Genomic DNA, 18,924 nt, shown 5'->3' with positions numbered 1-18,924 from the left:
CTATTCTCTATTCTCTATTCTATATTGTGTGTTCTTCATTATATATTCTGTATCCTATATTCTACTTTCCGTATTCTATATTCTTTATTCTGTTTTCTACATTGTATATTCTAAATTCTATATTCATTATTCTTTATTCTATATTCTAAATTCTGTGTTCTACATTCTATATTCTAAATTCTGTATTCAGTATTCTGTATTCTATATTCTAAATATTGTGTTCTGCATTCCATGTTCTAAATTCTGGGTTCTATATTCTATACTCTATAATCTATATTCTGTGTTCTTAATTGTATATTCTAAATTCTATATTCAGTATTCCGTATTCTATATTCTATATTCTGGGTTCTGCATTCCATGTTCTAAAATCTATATTCAGTATTCTGTATTCTATATTCTATATTCTGAGTTTTGCTATCCATGTTCTAAATTATATATTCAGTATAGTGTATTCTATATTCTAACTGCTGTGTTCCGCATTCTATGTTCAAAATTCTATATTAAGTATTCTGTATTCTATATTCTATATTGTGTGTTCCACAATCCATGTTCTAAATTCTGGGTTCTATATACTCTATTCTATAATTTGTGCTCAATTTTTTACATTCTATATTCTGTATTCTGCATTCCATAATCTATATTCTATATTCTCTGTCCTACATTCTATATTCTAAATTCTATATTCAGTATTCTGTATTGTATATTCTAAATTCTGTGTTCTACATTCTATATTCTGTATTCAATATTCTGCATTCCGTATTCTTCTTTCCATATTTTGTGTTCTACATTCTATAATCTAAATTTTATATTCAGTATTCTGTATTTTATACTCTAAATTCTGTGTTCTGCATTCCATGCTCTAAATTTGGGTTCTGTATTCTGTTTTCCATATTCTATATTTTGTGTTCTACATTCTATTTTCTGTATTCTATATTCTGCATTCTGTATCCTATATTCTAAATTCTGTGTTCTGCATTCCATGTTCTAAATCCTGGGTTCTATATATTGTTTTCCATATTATAAATTCTGTGTTCTACATTCTATATTCTGTACTCAATATTCTGCATTCCGTATTCTATATTCTACACTCTGTGTTCTACATTCTATATTCTATATTTTATATACAGTATTCTTTATTATATATTCATAATTCTGTGTTCTACGTTCTCTATTCTAAATTCTATATTCATTATTCTGTATTCTGTATACTAAATTCTGTGTTCTGCATTCCATGTTCTATATTCTGGGTCCTGTATTCAGTTTTCCATATTCTATATTCTGTGTTTTGCATTCTATATTCTGTATTGTATTTTCTGCATGCCGTATTCTATATTCTGTGTTCCACATTCAATATTCTAAATTCTAAATTCATTATTCTGTATTCTATATTTTAAATTCTGTGTTCTATATTCCATGTTATAAATACTGGGTTCTACATACTCTATTCTTTATTCTATATTTTGTGTTCATCATTCTATATTCTATATTCTATATTCTGCATTCCATAGTCTATATCCTATATTCTGTGTTCTTCATTCTATATTCTAAATTCTATATTCAGTATTCAGTATTTTATACTCCAAATTCTGTGTTCTTCATTCCATGTTCTAAATTCTGAGTTCTATGTTCTGTTTTCAATATTCTAAATTCTGTGTTCTAAATTCTATATTCTGTATTCAATATTCTGCATTCCGTATTCTACATTCCATATACAGTGTTATACATACTATATTCTAAATTCGATATTCAGTATTCTGTATTCTATATTCTAAATACTGTGTTGTACATTCCATGTTATAAATTCTGGGTTCTATATTCTCTATTCTATATTGTATACTTTGTGTTCATCATTCTATATTCTATATTCTATATTCTATATTCTGCATTCCGTAGTCTGTATTCTATATTCTGTGTTCTACATTCTATATTCTAAATTCTATATTCAGTATTCTGTATTTTATATTCTAAATTCTGTGTTCTACATTCCATGTTCTAAATTCTGGGTTCTATATTCTCTATTCTATATTCTGTGTTCTATATTCTATATTCTAAATACTATATTCCGTATTCTGTATTCTATATGCTAAATTCTGTGTTTAACATTGTATATTCATATTCTATATTCAGTATTCGGTATTGAATATTCTAAATTCTGTGTTCTGCATTCCATGTTCTAAATTCTGGGTTCTATATTCTCTATTCTATATTTTGTGCTCATTATTCTATATTCTATATTCTATATTCAATATTCTGCATTCCATAGTCTTTATCCTATATTCTGTGTTCTTCATTCTATATTCTAAATTCTATTTTCAGTATTCTGTATTTTATATTCCAAATTCTGTGTTCTGCATTCCATGTTCTAAATTCTGGGTTCTATATTCTCTTTTCAATATTCTAAATTGTGTGTTCTACATTCTATATTCTGTATACAATATTCTGCATTCCGTATTCTACATTCCATATTCTGTGTTCTACATCCTATATTCTAAATTTTATATTCAGGATTCTGTAGTATATACTCTAAATTCTGTGTTCTGAATTCCATGTTCTAAATATTGCGTTCTGTTTTCTGTTTTCCATATTCTATATTTTGTGTTCTACATTCTTTTTCTTTATTCTATATTCTACATTCCATATACTATATTCTATATTCTGAGTTCTACATTCTATATTCTAAGTTCGATACTCAGTATTCTGTATTCTATATTCTAAATTCTGTGTTCAAAATTCCATGTTCTAAATTCTAGGTTCTATATTCTATATTCTATTTTCTTTATTCTGTGTTCAACATTCGATATTCTAAATATTATATTCAGCATTCTGTGTTCTATATTCTAAATTCTGTGTTCTACATTCTATATTCTAAATTCTATAATCAGTTCTATGTATTCTATATTCTAAATTCTGTGTTCTGCATTCCATGTTCTAAATTCTGTGTTCTGTATTCTGTTTTCCATATTCTATATTCTGTGTTCTACATTCTATATTCTGTATTCTATATTCTGTAATCATTATTCTACATTCCATATTCTGTGTTCTAGTTCTATATTCAAAATCTTATATCAGTGTTCTGTATTATATATTCTAAACTCTGTGTTCTGCATTCCATGTTCTATATTCTCGGTTCTGTATTCTGTTTTCCATATTCTACATTCTGTGTTCTACATTCTACATTCTGTATTCTATATTTTGCATTCCTGTTTCTACATTCTATATTCTGTGTCCTACATTCTATAATCTAAATTCTATATTCAGTATTCTGTATTCTATATTCTAAATACTGTGTTCTACATTCCATGTTCTTAATTCTGGGTTCTATATTCTCTATTCTTTATTGTATATTTTGTGTTCATCATTCTATATTCTATACACTATATTCTGCATTCCGTAGTCTATATTGTATATTCTGTGTTCTACATTCTATATTCTAAATTCTATATTCAGTATTCTGTATTCTATATACTAAATTCTGTGTTCTGTATTCCATGTTCTAAATTCTGGTTTCTATATTCTCTATTCTATATTCTGTGTTCTACATTCTATTTTCTAAATACTATTTTCAGTATTCTGTATTCTATATGCTATATTCTGTGTTCTATATTCAATATTCGAAATTCTATATTCAGAATTCTCTTTTCTATATTCTAAATTCTGTGTTCTGCATTCCATGTTCTCAATTCTGGGTTTTGTATTCTGTTTTCCATATTCTATAATATGTGTTCTACATTCTATATTCTGTATTCTATATTCTGCATTCCGTATTCTATATTCTATATTCTGTGTTCTACATTGTATATTCTAAATTCTATATTCAGTATTCTGTATTCTATATTCTAAATTCTGTGTTCAACATTGTATATTCATATTCTATATTCAGTATTCGGTATTGAATATTCTAAATTCTGTGTTCTGCATTCCATGTTCTAAATTCTGGGTTCTATATTCTCTATTCTATATTATGTGCTCATTATTCAATATTCTATATACTATATTCTGCATTCCATAGTCTATAATCTATATTCTGTGTTCTTCATTCTTTATTCTTAATTCTATAATCAGTATTCTGTATTTTATATTCCAAATTCTGTGTTCTGCATTCCATGTTCTAAATTCTGGGTTCTATATCCTGTTTTCAGTATTCTAAATTTTGTGTTCTACATTCAATATTCTGTATTCAATGTTCTGCATTCGGTATTCTACATTCCATATTCTGTGTTCTACATTCTATATTCTAAATTTTATTTTGAGTATTCTGTAGTATATTCTCTAAATTCTGTGTTCTACATTCTATATTCAAAATTCTATTTTCAGTTGTATGTATTCTATATTCTAAATTCAGTGTTCTGAATTCCATGTTCTAAATTCTGGGTTCTGTATTCTGTTTTCCATATTCTATATTCTGTGTTCGGCATTCCATGTTAAAAATTCTGTGTTCTACATTCTATATTCTATAATCTATATTCTGTGTTCTACATTCTATATTCTAAATTCTATATACAGTATTCTGTATTTTATATTCCAAATTCTGTGTTCTGCATTCCATGTTCTAAATTCTGGGAACTATATTATGTTTTCCATATTCTACATTCTGTGTTCTACATTCAATATTGTGTATTGTATATTTTGAATTCCGTATTCTACATTCCATATTCTGTGTCCTACATTCTATAATCTAAATTCTATATTCAGTATTCTGTATTCTATATTCTAAATTCTGTGTTCTGCACTCCATGTTCTGAATTCTGGATTCTATATTTTCTGTTCTATATTCTATACCTTCGTTTCATCATTCTATATTCTATATTCTATATTCTGCATTCCGTAGTCTATATTCTATATTGTGTGTCCTAAATTCTATATTCTAAATTCTATATTCAGTATTCTGTATTCTATATTCTAAATTCTGTGTTCGGCATTCCATGTTCTTAATTGTGGGTTCTATATACTATACTCTATATTCTATATTCTGTGTTCTAAATTTTATTTTCCAAATTCTATACTAAGTATTCCGTATTCTATATTGTATATTCTGTGTTCTGCATTCCTTGATCTATAATCCATATTCGGTATTCTCTATTCTATATTCTAAACACTGAATTCTGCTTTCCATGTTCTAAATTCTGGATTCTATATTTTCTATTCTATAATCTAGATTCTGTGTTCATCTTTCTAAATTCTATATTCTATATTCTATATTCTGCATTCCAAAGTCTATATTCTAAATTCTGTGTTCTACATTCTATATTCTGCATTCAATATTCTGCATTCCGTATCTAACATTCCATATTCTGTGTCCTACATTCTTTATTCTAAATTCGATATTCAGTATTCTGTATTCTATATTCAAATTCTGTGTTCTACATACCATGTTCTTAATTCTGGGTTCTATATTTTCTATTCTATATTCTATAATTTTGGTTCATCATTCTATATCCTATATTCTATATTCTGCATTCCATAGTCTATATTCTATATTCTGTGTCCTACATTCTATATTCTAAATTCTATATTCAGTATTCTGTATTCTATATTCTAAATTCTGTGTTCTGCATTCCATGTTCTATATTCTGGGTTCTATACTCAGTATTCCATATTCTCAATTATGTGTTCTACATTCTATATTCTGTATTTAATATTCTGCATTCCGTATTCTACATTCCATATTCTGTGTTCTACATTTTTTATTCAAAATTTTATATTCAGTATTCTGTAGTATATACTTTAAATTCTGTGTTCTGCATTCCATGTTCTAAATTTTGGGTTCTGTAATCTGTTTTCCATATTCTATATTTTGTGTTCTATATTCTATATTCTTTATTCAATATTCTACATTCCGTATACTATATTCTAAATTCTGAGTTCTGTATTCTATATTCTAAGTTCGATACTCAGTATTCTGTATCCTATATTATAAATTCTGTGTTGTAAATTCCATGTTCTAAATTCTGGGTTCTATATGCTCTATTCTATTTTCTATATTCTGTGTTCAACATTCGATATTCAAAATACTATATTCAGCATTGTGTGTTCTATATTCTAAATTCTGTGTTTTACTTTCTATATTCTAATTTCTATTTTCAGTTCTATGTATTCTGTATTCTAAATTCAGTGTTCTGCATTCAATGTTCTAAATTCTCGTTTCTGTATTCTGTTTTCCATATTCTACATTCTGTGTTATACATTCTATTTTCTGTATCCTATATTTTGCATTCCGTATTCTACATTCCATATTCTGTGTCCTACGTTCTATAATCTAAATTCTAAATTCAGTAGTCTGTATTCTATATTTTAAATTATGTGTTCTGCTTTCCATGTTCCAAATTCAGGATTCTATATTCTATACTCTATATTCAATATTGTGTGTTCTACATTCTATATTCTAAATACTATATTTAGTATTCCGTATTCTATATTGTATATTCTGAGTTCTGCATTCCATGTTCTATAATCCATATTCGGTATTCTGTATTCTATATACTAAATACTGAATTCTGCTTTCCATGTTCTAAATTCTCGGTTCTATATTCTCAACTCTAAATTTTGTATTCTGTGTTCTACATTGTATATTCTAAATTCAATATTCAGTATTCTGTTTTTTATATTCTATATTCGGTGTTCAACATTCTATATTCTAAATTCGATATTCAGTATTCTGTATTCTATATTCAACTTCTGTGTTCTACATACCATGTTCTTAATTCTGGGTTCTATATTTTCTATTCTATATTCTATAATTTTGGTTCATCATTCTATATCCTATATTCTATATTCTGCATTCCGTAGTCTATATTCTATATTCTGTGTCCTACATTCTATATTCTAAATTCTATATTCAGTATTCTGTATTCTATATTCTAAATTCTGTGTACTACATTTTATATTCATATTCTATATACAGTATTCGGTTTTGTATATTCTAAATTCTGTGTTCTACATTCTAATTTCTAAATTCTATATTCAGTAGTCTGTATTCTATATTCTAAATTCTGTGTTTTGCATTCCATGTTCTAAATGCTGGGTTCTATATTCTATATTCTGTACTCAATATTCTGCATTCCGTATTCTATATTCTATACTCTGTGTTCTACATTCTATATTCTAAATTCTATATTCAGTATTCTGTATTCTATATTCTAAATATTGTGTTCTGCATTCCATGTTCTAAATGATGGGTTCTATATTCTATAATCTATATTCTTTATTCGGTGTTTTTCATTGAATTTTCTAAATTCTTTATTCAGTATTCCGTATTCTATATTCTAAATTCTGGGTTCTGCATTCCATGTTTAAATCTATATTCAGTATTCTGTATTCTATATTCTATATTCTGAGTTCTGCTATCCATGTTCTAAATTATATATTCAGCGTTCTGTATTCTATATTCTAATTGCTGTGTTCCGCATTCTATGTTCTAAATTCTATATAAAGTATTCTGTATTCTATATTCTAAATTCTGTGTTCTGCTTTCCATGTTCTCAATTCTGGGTCCTGTATTCAGTTTTCCATATTCTATATTCTGTGTTTTGCATTCTATATTCTGTATTGTATATTCTGCATGCCGTATTCTATATTCTGTGTTCCACATTCAATATTCTAAATTCTAAATTCATTATTCTTTATTCTATGTTCTAAATTCTGTGTTCTACATTCCATGTTATAAATACTGTGTTCTATATTCTCTATTCTTTATTCAATATTTTGTGTTCATTATTCTATATTCTATATAGTATATTCTGCATTCCGTAGTCTATATTCTATATTCTGTGTTCTACATTCTATATTCTAAATTCTATATTCAGTATTCTGTATTCTATATTCTATATTCTGGGTTCTGCATTCCGTGTTCTAAATTCTGGGTTCTATATTCTCTATTATATATTCTGTGTTCTACATTGTATATTCTAAATTCTGTATTCAGTATTCTTTATTCTATGTTCTAAATTCTGTGTTCTATATTTTATATTCGAAATTCTATATTCAGTATTCTGTTTTCTATATTCTAAATTCTCTGTTCTGCATTCCATGTTCTCAATTCTGTGTTTTGTATTCTGTTTCCCATATTCTTAATTCTGTATTCTACATTCACTATTCCGTATTCTATATTGTATATTCTGGGTTCTGCATTCCATGTTCTATAATCCATATTCGGTATTCTGTATTCTATACACTAAGGAATGAATTCTGCTTTCCATGTTCTAAATTCTGGGTTCTATATTATCTATTCTATATTCTATATTCTGTGTTCATCTTTCTATATTCTATATTCTGCATTCCGAAGTGTATATTCTATATTCTGTGTTCTATATTCTATATTCTGTATTCAATATTCTGCATTCTGTATCTAACTTTCCATATTCTGTGTTCTACATTCTATATTCTAAATTCGATATTCAGTATTCTGTATTCTATATTCTAAATTCTGTGTTCTACATTCAATGTTCTTATTTCTGGGTTCTATATTTTCTATTCTATATTCTATACTTTGGGTTCATCATTCTATATACAATATTCTATATTCTGCATTCCGTAGTCTATATTCTATATTCTGTGTTCTACATTCTATATTCTAAATTCTATATTCAGTATTCTGTTTTCTATATTCTAAATTCTGTGTTCAACATTCTATATTCGAAATTCTATATAAAGTATTCTGTATTCTATATTCTAAATTCTGTGTTCTGCTTTCCATGTTCTCAATTCTGGGTTCTGTATTCAGTTTTCCATATTCTATATTCTGTGTTTTGCATTCTATATTCTGTATTGTATATTCTGCATGCCGTATTCTATATTCTGTGTTCCACATTCAATATTCTAAATTCTAAATTCATTATTCTGTATTCTATATTCTAAATTCTTTGTTCTACATTCCATGTTATAAATACTGGGTTCTATATTCTCTATTCTTTATTCTATATTTTGTGTTCATCATTCTATATTCTAAATAGTATATTCTGCATTCCGTAGTCTATATTCTATATTCTGTGTCTACATTCTATATTCTAAATTCTATATTCAATATTCTGTATTGTATATTCTATATTCTGTGTTCTGCATTCCATGTTCTATCTTCTGGGTTCTATATTCTCTATTCTATATTCTATATTCTGTGTTCTACATTATATATTCTGAATTCTATATTCAGTATTCTTTATTCTATAGTCTAAATTCTGTGTTCTATATTTTATATTCGAAATTCAATATTCAGTATTATGTTTTCTGTATTCTAAATTCCCTGTTCTGCATTCCATGTTCTCAATTCTGTTTTGTATTCTGTTTTCCATATTCTATATTCTGTGTTCTATATTCTATATTCTGTATTCTGTATTCTGCTTTCCGTATGCTACATTCTATATTCTGTTTTCTACATTGTATATTCTCAATTCTATATTCAGTATTCTGTATTCTTAATCTAAATTCTGTGTGCTACATTGTATATTCATATTCTATATTCAGTATTCGGTATTCCATATTCTGATTTCTGTGTTCTACATTCTAAATTCTAAATTCTATATTCAGTAGTCTGTACTCTATATTCTAAATTCTGTGTTCTGCATTCCATGTTCTATATTCTGGGTTGTATACTCAGTATTCCATATTCTAAATTCTGTGTTCTACATTCTATATTCTGTATTCAATATTCTGCATTCCGTATTCTACATTCCATATTCTGTGTTCTACATTATTTATTCGAAATTTTATATTCAGTATTCTGTAGTATATACCCTAAATTCTGTGTTCTGCATTCCATGTTCTAAATTTTGGGTTCTGTAATCTGTTTTCCATATTCTATATTTTGTGTTCTATATTCTATGTTCCGTATACTATATTCTATATTCTGAGTTCTGTATTCTATATTCTAAGTTCGATACTCAGTATTCTGTATCCTTTATTATAAATTCTGTGTTGAAAATTCCATGTTCTAAATTCTGGGTTCTATATGCTCTATTCTATTTTCTATATTCTGTGTTCAACATTCGATATTCTAAATACTATATTCTGCATTCCGTAGTCTATATTCTATATTGTGTGTCCTAAATTCTATATTCTAAATTCTATATTCAGTATTCTGTGTTCTATATTCTAAATTCTGTGTTCGGCATTCCATGTTCTAAATTGTGGGTTCTATATACTATACTATATATTCTATATTCTGTGTTCTAAATTCTATTTTCCAAATTCTATACTCAGTATTCCGTATTCTATATTGTATATTCTGTGTTCTGCATTCCATGATCTATAATCCATATTCGGTATTCTCTATTCTATATACTAAACACTGAATTCTGCTTTCCATGTTCTAAATACTGGATTCTATATTTTCTATTCTATATTCTAGATTCTGTGTTCATCTTTCTAAATTCTATATTCTATATTCTATATTCTGCATTCCAAAGTCTATATTCTAAATTCTGTGTTCTACATTCTATATTCTGCATTCAATATTCTGCATTCCGTATCTAACATTCCATATTCTGTGTCCTACATTCTTTATTCTAAATTCGATATTCAGTATTCTGTATTCTACATACATGTTCTTAATTCTGGGTTCTATATATTCTATTCTATATTCTATAATTTTGGTTCATCATTCTATATCCTATATTCTATATTCTGCATTCCGTAGTCTATATTCTATATTCTGTGTCCTACATTCTATATTCTAAATTCTATATTCAGTATTCTGTATTCTATATTCTAAATTCTGTGTTCTGAATTCCATGTTCTATATTCTGGGTTCTATACTCAGTATTCCATATTCTAAATTCTGTGTTCTACATTCTATATTCTGTATTCAATATTCTGCATTCCGTATTCTACATTCCATATTCTGTGTTCTACATTATTTATTCGAAATTTTATATTCAGTATTCTGTAGTATATACTCTAAATTCTGTGTTCTGCATTCCATGTTCTAAATTTTGGGTTCTGTAATCTGTTTTCCATATTCTATATTTTGTGTTCTATATTCTATATTCCGTATACTATATTCTATATTCTGAGTTCTGTATTCTATATTCTAAGTTCGATACTCAGTATTCTGTATCCTTTATTATAAATTCTGTGTTGAAAATTCCATGTTCTAAATTCTGGGTTCTATATGCTCTATTCTATTTTCTATATTCTGTGTTCAACATTCGATATTCTAAATAATATATTCAGCATTGTGTGTTCTATATTCTAAATTCTGTGTTTTACTTTCTATATTCTTAATTCTATTTTCAGTTCTATGTATTCTATATTCTAAATTCAGTGTTCTGCATTCAATGTTCTTAATTCTGGGTTCTGTATTCTGTTTTCCGTATTCTATATTCTGTGTTCTACATTCTATATTCTCTATTCTATATCATGCATTCCGTATTCTACATTCCATATTCTGTGTTCTACTTTCTATATTCAAAATTTTATGTTCAGTATTCTGTATTCTATATTCTAAACCCTGTGTTGTGCATTCCATATTCTAAATTCTCGTTTCTGTATTCTGTTTTCCGTATTTTACATTCTGTGTAATACATTCTATAATCTGTATCCTATATTTTGCATTCCGTATTCTACATTCCATATTCTGTGTCCTATGTTCTATAATCTAAATTCTATATTCAGTATTCTGTATTCTATATTCTTAATTCTGTGTTCTGCTTTCCATGTTCCAAATTCAGGATTCTATATTCTATGCTCTATATTCAATATTGTGTGTTCTACATTCTATATTCTAAATACTATATTTAGTATTCCGTATTCTATATTGTATATTCTGAGTTCTGCATTCCATGTTCTATAATCCATATTCGGTATTCTGTATTCTATATAATAAATACTGAATTCGGCTTTCCATGTTCTAAATTCTCGGTTCTATATTCTCAACACTAAATTTTCTATTCTGTGTTCTACATTGTATATTCTAAATTCAATATTCAGTATTCTGTTTTTTATATTCTATATTCGGTGTTCAACATTCTATATTCGAAATTCTATATTCAGTATTCTGTTTTCTATATTCTAAATTCTGTGTTCTGCATTCAATGTTCTCAATTCTGGGTTTTGTTTTCTGTTTTCCATATTCTATATTCTGTGTTCTACATTCTATATTCTGTATACTATTTTCTGCTTTCCGTATTGTATATTCTATATTCTGTTTTCTACATTGTATATTCTAAATTCTATATTCAGTATTCTGTATTCTATATTCTAAATTCTGTGTTCTACATTGTATATTCATATTCTATAGACAGTATTCGGTTTTGTATATTCTAAATTCTGTGTTCTACATTCTAAATTCTAAATTCTATATTCAGTAGTCTGTATTCTATATTCTAAATTCTGTGTTTTGCATTCCATGTTCTAAATGCTGGGTTCTATATTCTGTTTTCCATATTCTAAATTCTGTGTTCTTCATTCTATATTCTGTACTCAATATTCTGCATTCCGTAATCTATATTCTATACTCTGTGTTCTACATTCTATATTCTAAATTCTATATTCAGTATTCTGTATTCTATATTCTAAATATTGTGTTCTGCATTCCATGTTCTAAATGATGGGTTCTATATTCTATAATCTATATTCTATATTCTGTGTTTTTCATTGAGTTTTCTAAATTCTATATTCAGTATTCCGTATTCTATATTCTATATTCTGGGTTCTGCATTCCATGTTTAAAACTATATTCAGTTTTCTGTATTCTATATTCTATATTCTGAGTTCTGCTATCCATGTTCTAAATTATATATTCAGTATTCTGTATTCTATATTCTAATTGCTGTGTTCCGCACTCTATGTTCTAAATTCTATATTAAGTATTCTGTATTCTATACTGTAAATTCTGTGTTCCGCATTCTATGTTCTAAATTCTTTATTCAGTATTCTGTATTCTTTATTCTAAATTCTGTGTTCGGCATTCCATGTTCAAAATACTGGGTCTACATTCTATATACTATAATGTATATTGTGTGTTCTACATTCTATATTCTTAATTCTATGTTCAGTATTCTGTATTTTATATTCCAAATTTTGTGTTCTGCATTCCATGTTCTAAATTCTGGGTTCTATATTCTGTTCTCAATATTCTAAATTCTGTGTTCTACATTCTATATTCTGTATTCAATATTCTGCATTCCGTATTCTACATTCCATATACTGTGTTCTACATTCTATATTCTAAATTCGATATTCAGTATTCTGTATTCTATATTCTAAATTCTGTGTCCTACATTCCATGTTATAAATTTTGGGTTCTATATCCTCTATTCTTTATTCTATATTTTGTGTTCATCATTCTATATTCTATATGCTATATTCTGCATTCCGTAGTCTATATTCTATATTCTGTGTTCTGCATTCTATAATCTAAATTCTATATTCAATAATCTGTATTCTATATTCTAAATACTGTGTTCTGCATTCCAAGTTCTAAATTCTGGGTTCTATATTCTCTATTCTATATTTTGTGCTCATTATTCTATATTCTATATTCTATATTCTGCATTCCGTAGTCTATATTCTATATTCTGTGTTCTTCATTCTATATTCTAAATTCTATATTCAGTATTCTGTATTCTATATTCTAAATTCTGTGTTCTATATTCTATATTCAATAATCTGTATTCTATATTCTAAATTCTGTGTTCTAAATTCCATGTTCTAAATTCTGGGTTTTATATTCTCTATTCTAGTTTCTATATTCTGTGTTCAACATTCGATATTCTAAATACTTTATTCAGCATTCTGTGTTCTATATTCTAAATTCTGAGTTCTACATTCTATATTCTAAATTCTATTTTCAGTTGTATGTATTCTATATTCTAAATTCAGTGTTCTGCATTCCATGTTCTAAATTCTGGGTTCTGTATTCTGTTTTCCATATTCTATATTCAGTGTTCTACATTCTATATTCTGTATTCTATATTCTGCATTCCGTATTCTACATTCCGTATTCTGTGTTCTATATTCTATATTCAAAATTTTATATTTAGTATTCTGTATTCTATATTCTAAACTCTGTGTTGTGCATTCCATGTTCTAAATTCTCGTTTCTGTATTCTGTTTTCCATATTCTACATTCTGTGTTCTACATTCTATATTCTGTATCCTATATTCTGCTTTCCGTATTCTATATTCTTTATTCTGTTTTCTACATTGTATATTCTAAATTCTATATTCAGTATTCTTTATTCTATAATCTAAATTCTGTGTTCTACATTGAATATTCATATTCTATAATCAGTATTCGGTTTTGAATATTCAAAATTCTGTGTTCTACATTCTAATTTCTTAATTCTATATTCAGTAGTCTGTATTCTATATTCTAAATTCTGTGTTTTGTATTCGATGTTTTAAATGCTGGGTTCTATATTCTGTTTTCCATATTCTAAATTCTGTGTTCTACATTCTATATTCTGTACTCAATATTCTGCATTCCGTTTTCTATATTCTATACTCTGTGTTCTACATTCTATATTCTAAATTCTATATTCAGAATTCTGTATTCTATATTCTAAATATTGTGTTCTGCATTCCATGTTCTAAATTCTGGATTCTATATTCTATACTCTATATTCTATATTCTGTGTTCTTCATTGAATATTCTAAATTCTATATTCAGTATTCCGTATTCTATATTCTATATTCTGGGTTCTGCATTCCATGTTCTAAAATCTATATTCAGTTTTCTGTATTCTATATTCTATATTCTGAGTTCTGCTATCCATGTTCTAAATTATATATTCAGTATTCTGTATTCTATATTCTAATTGCTGTGTTCCGTATTCTATGTTCTAAATTCTATATTAAGTATTCTGTATTTTATATTGTAAATTCTGTGTTCCGCATTCTATGTTCTAAATTCTTTATTCAGTATTCTGTATTCTGTATTCTTAATTCTGTGTTCGGCATTTCATGTTCAAAATACTGGGTTCTACATTCTATATACTATAATCTATATTGTGTGTTCTACATTCTATATTCTTAATTCTATATTCAGTATTCTGTAATTTATATTCCAAATTTTGTGTTCTGCATTCCATGTTCTAAATTCTGGGTTCTATATTCTGTTTTCAATATTCTAAATTCTGTGTTCTACATTCTATATACTGTATTCAATATTCTGCATTCCGTATTCTACATTCCATATACTGTGTTCTACATTCTATATTCTAAATTCGATATTCATTATTCTGTATTCTATATTCTAAATTCTGTGTCCTATATTCCATGTTATAAATTTTGGGTTCTATATTCTCTATTCTTTATTCTATATTTTGTGTTCATCATTATATATTCTATATGCTATATTCTGCATTCCGTAGTTTATATTCTATATTCTGTGTTCTTCATTCTATATTCTAAATTCTATATTCAGTGTTTTGTATTCTATATACTAAATTCTGTGTTCTATATTCCATATTCACTAATCTGTATTCTATATTCTAAATTCTGTGTTCTGCATTCCATGTTCTTAATTCTGGTTTCTATATTCTGTTTTCCATATTCTAAATTCTGTGTTCTACATTCTATATTCTGTTTTCCATATTCTGCTTTGCGTATTCTACATTCCATATTCTCTGTTCTACATTCTATATTCTAAATTTTATATTCAGTATTCTGTAGTATATACTCTAAATTCTGTGTTCTGAATTCCATGTTCTAAATTTTGGGTTCTGTATTCTCTTTTCCATATTCTATATTTGTGTTCTATATTATATATTCTTTATTCTATATTCTGCATTCCGTATCCTATATTCTAAATTCTGAGTTCTACATTCTATATTCTAAGTTCTATACTCAGTATTCTGTATTCTATATTCTAAATTCTTTGTTCTAAATTCCATGTTCTAAATTCTGGGTTCTATATTCTCTATTCTATTTTCTATATTCTGTGTTCAACATTCGATATTCTAAATACTTTATTCAGCATTCTGTGTTCTATATTCTAAATTCTGTGTTCTACATTCTATATTCTAAATTCTATTTTCAGTTGTATGTATTCTATATTCTAAATTCAGTGTTCTGCATTCCATGTTCTACATTCTGGGTTCTGTATTCTGTTTTCCATATTCTATATTCTGTGTTCTACATTCTATATTCTGTATTCTATATTCTGCATTCCGTATTCTACATTCCATATTCTGTGTTCTACATTCTATATTCAAAATTTTATATTCAGTATTCTGTATTATATATTCTAAATTCTGTGTTCTGCATTCCATGTTCTAATTCTGGGTTCTATATTCTCTATTCTCTATTCTATATTCTGTGTTCTAAATTCTATATTCTAAATTCTATATTCAGTATTTCGTATTCTTTATTTTATATTCTGTGTTCTGCATTCCATGTTCTATAATCCATATTCGGTATTCTGTATTCTATATACTAAATACTGTATTCTGCTTTCCATGTTCTAAATTCTGGGTTCTATATTTTCTATTCTATATTCTATATTCGGTGTTCATTTTTGTATATACTATATTCTATATTCTGCATTCCGAACCCTATATTCTATATTCTGTGTTCTACATTATATTCTGTATTCAATATTCTGCATTCCGTATCTATCATTACATATTCTGTGTTCTAAATTCTATATTCTAATTTTGATATTCAGTATTCTGTATTCTATATTCTAAATTCTTTGTTCTACATTCCATTTTCTTATTTCTGGGTTCTATATTTTCTGTTCTATATTCTATATTCTGTGTTCATCATTCTATATTCTATATTCTATATTCTGCATTCTGAAGTCTATATTCCAGATTCTGTGTTCTACATTCTATATTCTGTATTCTATACTTTGCATTCCGTATTCTACATTGTATATTCTGTGTCCTTGATTGTATAATCTAAATTCTCTGTTCAGTATTCCGTATTCTATATTCGATACTTTGTGTTCTACATTCTATATTCTAAGTTCTATATTCAGTATTCTGTATTCTATATTCTAAATATTGTGTTCTGAATTCCACGTTCTAAATTCTGTGTCCTATATTCTATACTCTATATTCTATATTCTGTGTTCTACATTGTATATTCTAAATTCTATATTCAGTATTCCATATTCTATATTCAATATTCTGGGTTCTTCATTCCATGTTCTAATATCTATATACAGTTTTCTGTATTCTATATTCTAATTTCTGAGTTCTGCTTTCCATGTTCTAAATTCTATATTCAGTATTCTGTATTCTATATTCTAATTGCTTTGTTCCGCATTCTACATTCTAAATTCTATATTAAGTATTCTGTATTCTATATTGTATATTCTGTGTTACGCATTTTATGTTCTAAATACTATATTCAGTATTCTGTATTCTATATTCTAAATTCTGTGTTCGGCATGCCATGTAAAAATTCTGGGTTCTATATTCAATATTCTATAATTAATATTCTGTGTTCTACATTCTATATTCTAAATTCTATATTCAGTATTCTGTATTTTATATTCCATATTCTGTGTTCTGCATTTCATGTTCTAAATTCTGCGTTATTTAATCTGTTTTCCATATTCTAAATTCTGTGTTCTATATTCTATATTCTGTTTTCCATATTCTGCATTCCGTATTCTACATTCCATATTCTGTGTTCTACATTCTATATTCTAAATTTTATATTCAGTATTCTGTAGTATATACTCTAAATTCTGTGTTCTGCATTCCATGTTCTAAATTTTGGTTTCTGTATTCTGTTTTCCATATTCTATATTTGTGTTCTATATTCTATATTCTTTATTCTATACTCTACCTTTCGTATCCTATATTCTAAATTCTGTGTTCTACATTATATATTCTAATTTCGATACTCAGTATTCTGTATTCTATATTCTAAATTCTGTGTTCTAAATTCCATGTTCTAAATTCTGGGTTCTATATCCTCTCTTCTAGTTTCTATATTCTGTGTTCAACATTCGATATTCTAAATACTATATTCAGCATTGTGTGTTCTATATTCTAAATTCTGTGTTCTACTTTCTGTATTCTAATTTCTATTTTCAGTTCTATGTATTCTATATAATAAATTCAGTGTTCTGCATTCCATGTACTAAATTCTGGGTTCTGTATTCTGTTTTCCTTATTCTATATTCTCTGTTCTACATTCTATATTCTGTATTCTATATTCTGCATTCCGTATTCTACATTCCATAATCTGTGTTCTACTTTCTATGTTCAAAATTTTATATTCAGTATTCTGTATTCTATATTCTAAACTCTGTGTTGTGCATTCCATGTTCTAAATTCTCGTTTCTGTATTCTGTTTTTCATATTCTATATTCTGTGTTATACCTTCTATATTCTGTATCATGTATTTTGCATTTCTTATTTTACATTCCATATTCTGTGTCCTACATTCTATAATCTAAATTCTATATTCAGTATTCTGTATTCTATATTCTAAATTCTGTGTTCTGCATTCCGGGTTCCAAATTCAGGGTTCTATATTCTATACTCTCTATTCTATATTTTGTGTTCTACATTCTATATTCTAAATTCTATATTTAGTATTCCGTATTCTATATTGTATATTCTGAGTTCTGCATTCCATGTTCTATACTCCATATTCGGTATTCTGTATTCTATATACTAAATACTGAATTCTGCTTTCCATGTTCTAAATTCTGGGTTCTATATTCTCTCTTCTAGTTTCTATATTCTGTGTTCAACATTCGATATTCTAAATACTATATTCAGCATTGTGTGTTCTATATTCTAAATTCTGTGTTCTACTTTCTATATTCTAATTTCTATTTTCATTTCTATGTATTCAATATGATAAATTCAGTGTTCTGCATTCCATGTACTAAATTCTGGGTTCTGTATTCTGTTTTCCTTATTCTATATTCTCTGTTCTAAATTCTATATTCTGTATTCTATATTCTGCATTCCGTAGTCTACATTCCATATTCTGTGTTCTACTTTCTATGTTCAAAATTTTATA

The sequence above is a fragment of the Vicugna pacos genome, unplaced genomic scaffold (genome assembly GCF_048564905.1).
Source record: "Vicugna pacos unplaced genomic scaffold, VicPac4 scaffold_17, whole genome shotgun sequence".
NCBI classification, from domain to species: Eukaryota; Metazoa; Chordata; class Mammalia; order Artiodactyla; family Camelidae; genus Vicugna; species Vicugna pacos.
The sequence above is the reverse complement of the archived record's forward strand: the minus strand, read 5'-3'. Positions refer to the sequence as shown.